The sequence below is a fragment of the Eptesicus fuscus genome, chromosome 19 (assembly GCF_027574615.1).
Source record: "Eptesicus fuscus isolate TK198812 chromosome 19, DD_ASM_mEF_20220401, whole genome shotgun sequence".
NCBI lineage: Eukaryota > Metazoa > Chordata > Mammalia > Chiroptera > Vespertilionidae > Eptesicus > Eptesicus fuscus.
The window spans coordinates 14,304,946-14,314,802 of record NC_072491.1 but is presented as its reverse complement, the minus strand read 5'-3'; the positions used below and the strand labels follow the sequence as shown (position 1 = coordinate 14,314,802).

At 52.5% G+C, this 9,857-nt stretch overlaps 1 non-coding gene across 1 annotated transcript; it reads right to left on the bottom strand.

Annotated features, from left to right (window-relative positions):
- Positions 1 to 315: 315 nt before the first annotated feature.
- Positions 316 to 422, bottom strand: LOC114234135 (U6 spliceosomal RNA). Its single transcript, XR_003620335.2, has one exon. It is a non-coding gene; the product is annotated as a U6 spliceosomal RNA (small nuclear RNA).
- Positions 423 to 9,857: the final 9,435 nt, after the last annotated feature.

Genomic DNA, 9,857 nt, shown 5'->3' with positions numbered 1-9,857 from the left:
AGCACTGAAGAGTCATGTGTTTGATTCATGGTCAAGGGCATGTACCTGGGTTGCAGGTTCCATCTCCAGCCCTGGTCAGGGCACATGCAGGAGGCAACCAATCAATGTATCTATCTCACATCGATGTTTCTCTCTCTCTCTCTCCCTCCCGCCCCCCTCCCTCCGTCCCTTCCTACCTTCCACTGTCACTAAAAATCAATGGAAAAAATATTCTCAGGTGAGGATTAACAAAAAATAAAATTCCTAACTGTGCAGGTCATGGAGGGTAATCATGCCCAGGTCTATAACTTCTTCAGTGAAGGTTTTGTTTTGTTTTGTTTTGTTTTGTTTTGTTTTGTTTTGTGTGTCATCCTTGTGCAGGGGCCACGCTAATCTTCTCTGTATCGTTCCAATTTTAGTATATGTGCTTCGGAAGCAATCACTGAAAGTTTTAAACCACCAGCCTTACCCTTGTTCTTGTGCATCTAGGTTAACACACCTTTGAAACACCCTTCAAGGGGATAGTAACCCTCAAGAGAGCACATAATCTTAACTATCCTGTAATCCAATCCTGCCTTGCTTTCTCCCATCTTCCTACTGACCCCTCCTTAATTTCAAATGCATAAAAGAAGCTGCAAAACTATTATTCTCTAGAGCATTTGAGATCTTGCTCCTGGCATATGTCATCAAAGCAGAGATCAAATAAACTCTAATAAAAATTCTCTACATGTTGGGACGTTTTTTACGTAGACAGTAAAGAGCTTGATCACCCTCGGTGCAAAGGTGGAGTCTTTCTCAGTCTGTACCCTCAACCCCAAGCCAGCTCATAATCCCTCAATCAGTGTTTATTAAAATGAATTCAATAGTTGGGTCTAATTCCCTCTAGGGCCATACTCACTCTTAAACTGGGAAAGTGAGTCAGCCAAAAAGAAAAATCATCTTCAATAGGCTTAGGCCAGAGCAGAGGCAGCATCCCAGGGCTGTGGGGTGGCCCTACAGCCCTCTTGGAGTGGGCGGAGCCTTGGCAAGGCAGCTGGGTCCCTGGGCTGTCTATCCTCCTGCCCTCGTGCCCCTCCTCCTGCCTCATGGGACCCAAGCAGCTATGACTAGGATTGGGAAGCTGGGTGAGCAGCCAACTGTGCCACTGGACCCTCTTCTGGAGCTTAGACTCCAGCTCTGGCTGGGTCAGCTGAGGACATATAGGGGCCTGTGGCCACAGGAAGTGCCTCTGATACCCTGGGAATCTGTCTCCTGATTTTCCAATTCTGCTCTCCTTACTTTTTTTAAATTTTTATTCCATGGCCTCACGAAACTCCTATTTGGCCAAGACAGTGAGTCAAAACTCCCCGAGGACCTGTGGCAGGCAGCTGTTACCTTCTGAGTCATTTGCTGCCTAACACCCTACCCACCCAGAGATCTCACCCGCAGAGTCCAAGCTGGTTTCCCACCACACCCCTTTCAACAGGACAGTCTCACCTTGTCAAGGCCATAGGGCATGCCAGAGGTCAGAGCACATTCTCTGCCAGGCAGGAAGGCTCTGAGATCATTCAGCATGGGCCCAGCCCTTGGTGGCCCCATGACGATTGCTTGAAAGGACTGCTTCAAAACTAAGAGACAGACACATAGGTCTCCAATTCAATCCTGGTTGAAAACTCGGGTCTGTTGCCACTGCTCATTTCAGTAGTAGGACCCAGGCTAGGCTACTGCGACAGAACAACCTCCAGATACAGTGGGTAGGATAAAATAGGAGTTTATTTGTCCAGAGTTTTTAGGGAGACTTTACCATTCTCCTTGCATAGGTTCCACCTCTGCAAAATAAAATAATTTCATAATTTCATAAAGTAATTTTGTCAATTACTTTAGTTCTTGTGATGTACCAGCTGATGGGAAGGAGAAAAGGGAGACAGGGAGCACTTACCCAATCAAGAGAACAGAAATCACTTCTGCTTTTACAGACCATTGGCCACACTCAGTCATATGACCACACCTAGCTGCAAGGGAGGCTGGGAAATGTAGTCTTTAGCTGGGCAACCATGTTCCTACCTAAAACTCTATTATTATGGAAGAAGGGAAAAGTGGATATTGGAGAACAACCAGCAGCCTCTGACCCTGCGAGGTTATAAGTCCCGGTGAGATCAGAGTCCATGTGTCTGCTGCAGCTGCTTATGACATTCAAGGTGGAATTGATGCTGAACCACTCCTGGCCTCACACACAACTTTCTGTTCCCACCATTGAGCCAATCAACAAGCCTAGCTCATGCTCCAATAAAACCTGGAATTGCAAAAGGGGGAAGAGAAAAGTCAGTTTTGAAACAATCATCACATAAACAAGAGTGGATTATGGGAAAGTTAAAAGCCATTTGTGGGGAGCCCCCTAGATCTGAGCTACTCAAGTGTGGTCCATGGGTTTATCCTGGTCTGGGAAGTGTTACCGGTTTGCACAGGAGCAAAGTACACAGACCGAGAGGGAGCCTTTAGAAACTTTAAAGCTATATGACAGAATAATTTCATGTTGGTTGAATATAACAGTGAAAATTACAGCTTGTATTTTGCATATCTTTTTACATTTAATTTTTCATTTTTATTGTGTTTTACATAAGCACTGGTTCGTGACAGATAAGAAAAAACACCCCAAACTGTTCGTTTTCACAGATAGTTCGAGAAGCACTGACCCAGGCCTCGGGAATTCTGTTCGGTTTTCACCTGTTGCTTCATTTACCCCTGAGGGAAGTAGAACTCACCCCGTTTTGTAGGTGAGAAAACGAAGGCTCCGAGCTTAGTCCCACAGTGGGAGACCGCAGAGCCGATGCGGCAGTCCTCCCGGGGAAGGCCAGGAGCCCCCAGAGCTCTGAGGGCGCAGGGACCAGCTCGCAGGCTCCTGGGGACCCAGGCTACCCATGCAGTCGTAGCCAGACCCGGAACGCAGAGGCCGTGCGAGGCATCGGGAGGAGTTCCTGTGTGATGGTTCTCCAAGGGCCGTCCACCCTGCACTGCAGAGCCCTTTAGCGACAGGCTTCCCTTAGGAGGGGACAGGCGTGCAGCTGAGGGCAGTGCCAGCAGGAGCCTGCATGCGGGTCAGGGAAGGGGGACACGGAGCCACACGGGGGGACCCCCCCTTTGCCTCTGGCCTTGGCTCCTCGAACAGAGGAAAGCACAGTTCAAGACCACCACGGGGTTCATGAGGAGCAGGTGCCTCTCAGTGGCCATTGCCCCTTTTTCAGGCAGCGGTGCAGGGTTTTGCTTTGGGGGATGTCTCCCTGCCTCCTCCCTCCCTGGGTTTCCTGGCTACCGGTTCTGTTCAGGGAGGAGCAAATGACCCAATGAGAGCCAAGGAGACCCAGTGAGGGTGGAGCTGAGGCTTCCCCTCCGCAGGGAAACCTGGGAGGGGGTGAGGCTGGGGCTGGTGGGGCCGGCTTGCCCCAGGGGAGGAGCTGTTGGAGAATGGAAGGGACCCAGAGGAATTCAGCGAAGAGCTGGAAAGAGAGACACCAGGCCTTCATGACAGCATCTGAGGCCTCGGTCAGGGCAGCGAGGGCAGCCGCAGGCAGAGGCGGAGGAGAGCAATTGACAGCAGGGATCTGTGGCTCAGGGAGGGTCAGCAGGTACAGAGCAGCTCTGGGAGGTCTGGGGGGAGGGAAACCGAGGTGCAGAGAGAAAGGCCAGCTCAGGCTCCTTGGGGCTCAGGAGGCAGCCGATCAATGATTCTCTCTCATCATTGGTGTTTCTATCTCTCTCTCCCTCACCCTCTCCCTTCCTCTCTGAAATCTATAAATAATGCATATGTACTATTAGATCGTAATTCTTTAATATTTTTATAATTTTTCAATAAAGTTGTTTTCCTTTGTAATCTCATGATTTTAAGGATGTTATTCTGAGAAGGGCTCAAAAGCGTCTCCAAACAGCCATATATATATGAATGCTTATTAGTTCCATATATATATGAATGCTTATTAGTTCCCTGGCTGTGTGACCTTAAACAAGTGACTCAACCTCTCTGAGCCTCGGTTTGCATTGTTGTAAAGTAAAGATGGTAAAATCTAAACTCGGGGTGGGCGGCTGCTGTGAGGGTTAAGAGAGGCTGTGTATGGAAAGCTCCAGAACAGTCCTGGCAGATAGCAGGTACTCAGTCAATGGTGGCTCTCATTGCTATGATTGTTGACTTTGTGCCCTCTGCCCACCTCGCGAGATTTCTGTCCTCCTGGCCCAGGCATTGTCTCTCTCCTTGGCGTCTCTCTCCTTTCCCTTTTTAAGGGCATCTCTGCTGCTCCCAGCTGCACAGTCAACTCCAGTTCAGACCCCCCTCGGAATCCTGGGATCCTGCCAGCAGTCATGGCCCAACCAGCCCGAGTCCTCGGCTAACATTCCTGCTAACTGTAGTCAGGGATCCGCCTGAGGTCTGTCGGGTGTGTCTGCGCCAGAGAGGGAGGGGGCGAGGGGAGGGGAGCGGCAGCTGTTCTTCTATCAGCCAGTCACATCAAGGGTGAGGCCAGGGCACAGCCTGCCCAGGCCAAGAACAGGAAACAGGTGGACTTCGCTGAGGCCCAGATGGGGGTGGCCACGAGGAGGCCCCGGCCTGGGCATCAGGAGGCGCATGGTGGAATGGGAAGGTCTCGGTCCTGAGTTCCCAGGCTGGGCAGTCCAGAGGCCCTCAGTGGGGCTTCAGGTTGCTCTGGGACCCAGCAATCAATGGGCTCATGCTGTTGCGTATTGAAAATTGTTTCGTCACTCTCCGCCTCTCTGTTGGGGTGTGGGATAAGTTGCTATAACGAAAGGCCCCCAGAGATGACAGTGTAAATGAGACAGGACTTTAATTCTCTCTCACATCACAGTCTGACAGGGCAGCTCTGCCTCGTGTGGCTACCTGTGAGGGCAGTTTTCTTCTGTCTTGTTCTCCCACCATCCCCAAAGACAAATGTTCTAAAACTGGATGTTCCAAACATTCCAGATGTTTTAAATGGGGCTGGTCAGAATCCAGGCTCTCTGAAACTTCACGGGGGGAAAAAGACATCTTGATTTCCACCAAGGTCTACCTGGAAACGAGCATTTCCTTCCATTTGACATCAGGCCACAAACACAAAAATATCGGCAGCATCTGTGACCTCGTCTCCAATAGAAATCACAGGTAAGTTCATGTCACCTTCAGCTGCAGATACTGCGAAATGCCGTTTATTCTCATCATCATTACTTTGAAAGCAGGGTAGTTTGTTCGACCCATTACTAGATTGCTCTTTGATGCATATGTACCATGAGATCGTAATTCTTTATTGTTTTTCTAATTTTTCAATATGGTTGTTGTCCTTTGTAATCTCATGATTTTAAGGACGTTATTCTGAGAAGGGCTCGTAAGCGTCTCCAAACAGCCAAGGGAGGTCCCAGGCGAACCCTCCCGCCGTGATCCAAATCCCACCCCGACTCACGCCCGTCACTCGAGTGACTCTTGTTCCTCTCCTGCACCATTAGCTCCCCGCTCTGTGGAGTCATTCCCATCGACAGGGAAACATGCTGTCATGTCTCCATCTCCAGCACCCTCTCCCCTGCCTCCCTCACCAGCTGCGGTCCCGTTCTTCGTCCCCCTGCACAGCCAACTCCTCAGGACAGTCTACACCTGCTGACCGCAGTTCCTCCCCTCTCCTTCTCTTAGACCCCCTCCCGTCAGCCTTCCACCCACCAGTCCACAGAAACTTCTGGTGACGAGGTCTCAGAGATCTTCATGCCATTATCCCAGCGACCCCTTCTCTCATCTGCCTAATCCGTCGGCAACATTGGACCCAGACCACTCCTCCCTGGAAACACCGTCTGCCCTTGGCTTCCAGACACCACCCTCTCCTGGCTTCCCCCTGACCTCGCTGGCTGCTCCACCGCTTCATCCCTGACCCAAGCCCTGCCAGGCCCCAGAGGTCAGACCTTGGCCCCTTCTCTGTCTGCAGTCCCACGGCGATCTCACTCAGTCTCCTGGCCTCGGATACTAACCCTGTCTGGATGACTCCCGTTTTATTTCTCCAGCCTGGACCTCTCCCCCAACTCCAGTCTCGTGTATCCAATTGTCTGCATGACTCTTAAGAAACATCTCAGGCTTAACATGTCCAGACCCCAAATCCCCATCTCATCCGGGAAAGTTCCTCCTCCATGGGTGTTCCCATCTTTCCAGTTACTTAGGCCTGAGAGAGACCTCAGACTCATCCATTCTCCATCCTGTCCCTCATATCCCACTTCCCTTCATCTTGGTCTTCCAAATCACTTGGAAATGGGCCACTGCTCACCCCTTCACCGCCAGTCACCCGTCTTGTCCATGTTGCAACCATCTCCCATCTGGATTCTTGAAATAGCGCCTATCCGGTCTCCCTGATTCCAGCCTTAGCCTTGACAGTTTATTCTCAGCTTGGCAGATGGATGGGGTTCTTCTAAAATGAAAGCCTGCCCTGGCCAGCATTGCTCAGTGGTTAGAGCACCGGCCTGGGGACAGAAGGGTCTCAGGTTCAATGACCTGAGTGTTTTCACAGGGGAAGTCCTGATACGGAGGGCTGAGCGGGGGGACGGTCCCCCCTCTTCAGGGACAGCAGAGGATGCTGCTGACGGGAAGTAAGAGCGGCCACTTGCTGAGCACTGGGATGTGCTGCTGTGGGATATAGTAAGACATCTATTGGGTGTTTGCCCTCAGTTCCTGGAACAAAGCCTCTAAAACCCTTATAATCCCCTGGGTCAGTGGTCGGCAAACTCATTAGTCCACAGAGCCAAGTATCAACAGTACAACGATTGAAATTTTTTTTGAGAGCCGAATTTTTAAAACTTAAACTTCTTCTAACGCCACTTCTTCAAAATAGACTCGCCCAGGCCGTGGTATTTTGTGGAAGAGCCACACTCAAGGGGCCAAAGAGCCACATGTGGCTCGCGAGCCGCAGTTTGCCGACCACGGCCCTGGGGGATAGGGGTGCTAGAAGCATCAATATTTGGTCTTTGACCCCAATTCCTGCCTCAGAGCTCCTGAAGCCCTGTTGTCGCCTGAGTGATGGGCTAATAGGAGTGTCTTACACAGAGCTCCCGAGTCCTTCGGAATTTCCTGGTTGACAGGAGTGTCCTTTGTTCTAATGAGGTGACGCTTGGTGGGCTCCCCGGACGGACGGGCTGGTCACCAGAAAGGACAAGCCATGACTGGAAGCTTGGGACTTTCGGCCCCATCCCCCACCCTCTGGGGCGGGAGAGGGCTGGAGGGTGAGCTAGCGATGGGTCACGCCGACATGCCGAACCCTCTGTGCAGGTCCCTGAAGCCCGTGGCCTGGAGAGCTCTGTGTTGGTGCCCACATCAGGGTGCGGGGAGGGTGGTGCACCTGGAGGTGGGGAAGCTCTGCACCCCGTCCCCCCACATCTTGCCTACGGACGCCCTCATCTGCAGCCTTTCTTATGTAATAAGCTGGGAAAGGTAAATGCGTGCTCCCTTGAATTCTGTGGGCCATTACAGCGAGTTACCAAGCCCCAGAAGAGGGTTGTGGGAGCCCCCCAATGTATAGGCAGTTGGTCAGAAGTCCAAGTGACAGCCTGGGACTTGTAACTGGCATCTGAACTGGGACGGGGTAGAGCGGGGGGGGGGGGGGGGGGGCGGGCGGTCCTGCAGGACTGAGGCCTCAACCTGTGGGGTCTGCGCCAGCTCCAAGCAGACCCCACAGAATGGCAGGACACCCCATTGGCGAACTGCCAACAGCTGGAAAACCATGCAGTCAGGTGAAAAACATCTGCACGTGCGTGTCTGAGGTATTCTGTGAGTGTAGAAGAAACAGTTTTTTTTTCCTTTGAGCCACTCTAAACGCTTTCCCCGTATTCATTTATTAATCTTTGTAACAAAGCAGGAGGTGGCAGAGAGGGATCTACTCCTAAGTATCTGCTCAAGTTCTCGCAGCTGCACGAGGGCATGGCCGGGCCTTGAACCCACGGCGTCTGCTTCCCGGGTGTGCCTCTTGAAGTTTCACTTGCCGCTAGTGGCTCCTGGTTTTCCTCTGTGCCGCCAGAATAGAGGGTCCCCCTGTGGCCCCCACTTCCCCAGGGCCCTCATTCATTCTCATCTGCCTGCCTTTGTGGGATGGAGGCGCCCCCACCCCTTCCCCAGGCAGCCCACCCCCCGGCCGCCGGGGATGACTGCGCCGGAAGGGGAAGGAGGCAGACATTCGCTACCACCCCCAGCCCGCAGCGCCTGCCACAGCCCAGCTCTCAGGGGCGGGGGTGAGCAATTACCCGGAAAACGCAGGCAAAACTCCCACGGAGCCACAGGGCTGCTGCTTCTCTCTCTTTTTTTTTTAAGGCTCTGATGTGACAGCGTGGTGGCAGGAATCTCATCCACTCTCATTTCCCAGCTCCCATAACAACCCGGCCCCTGAGATCCCACTGCTGGGAGCTCAGAGCGTCAGTTTGCACCACGTGGAAATGAGAGTGAAACCCCAGGGAGCTGGGCCTAACAGGAGCGCAAACCGCAAACCGAAAGCAGCCAGCGTCCCTGAGGCCTGTGGCTCCTCTCCCTCCCCCTCTTAAATCGGCAAGACACCCAGATTTCAGGGCTGCCAGAGAAACCGAGGTAACTGCCCAGGCCCCGGCCCTTCCAACGTGGTCATTGTTAGAATAAGCCAGACAGTTGCCTTGTATACGTGTGTGTGTGTGTGTGTGTGTGTGTGTGTGTGTATATATATATATATATATATATATGCTCTTGCTTTAGGCATTTGACAGATATCACCCCATTATGCGACATTTGGGGACAAATATGGCTTCCCTCATTTTCTGCTCCCCTAACCCCACAGGGACCCAGCCGGCGGAAGCAGAGAACAGAAAGAAGCTCGATAGGAATAACCAGGATTCCTCGCATGGGGGTGGCCTTCTGCCACGAGCCCGGTGCACCGTTTTGTAAGTGAGGTCCCGGAGGCTGAGAGGGACTCTGGCTCCTCGTGGTCACTGGGCCGATCAGTGGCAGAGCTGAGACGCAACGCAGGCCTCTGGCTCCGACCTGGCCTCCTGCACGGAGCAGTGCACGTGGGACACAGCCCTGGCCCTGCCAGCCCCGGGCAGAGGGGGAGCCGGACCCAGGAGGTGGGTGGCACAGCTGACAATTGCTAGGTTTAACGTGGCCAGTTACCGCTGGGGTGATTGCCTAGGACATTTTTAGATTGGGGCCACGGTCACGTTTGACCCAACAGGCCTCTCACGGGAGTCTGTAGCCCAGGAGGGTGATGCCCAGACCCCACGCAGGACCCCAGCTGCCCGGGATCCAGAACCTGCCGCCTCCAGGCTGAGCTGGCCGGCAGCTGTGCTATGTTTGGCCCCAAAGCGTCCTTTAAAATGTGAATGTTTTGCTAACATTTGAAAATTAGGCAATCTACAGGAGACTTGGTATTTCTGGCATTCCTTACAAACGTGAGCGTGAGCAGGCTTGCTGTCCCAGGAGCGGAGCGGGGCTGCTCCCCAGAAGGCGAGGGTGTCCTCCGTGGTCCCAAGTCCACAGCCATCCCTGCTGCTCACCCCCAGGAGGCCACCCGGTCTGGCCCCGTAGGCACTGGGGCTTTTGATTCTTGCTACAGAACAAAAGTCCTTAACATTGTTAAGGCCGTGGGTAGAATTCAGGGGGGGTCTAAGAACTTAGAGGGGTAAAAATGACAAATTTATTTTCACTAACCTCTACCTAAAACCGAGCCTTTCCTCCCAGTACGACTGTAGGCAGTGGCCACGATCGTGGTGGGATCTGTGACTGTCACCAGAAACAAATCACAGACATTGGCACATCATGGAGTGTTGCAGATATTTCCAAATGCCGTTTGTGTTCATCACTACTCCCAAAGCATGGCCAATGGCTAGATCTTACTCTTTCTTTTAATTTTTTAAAAATTGATTTCAGAGAGGAA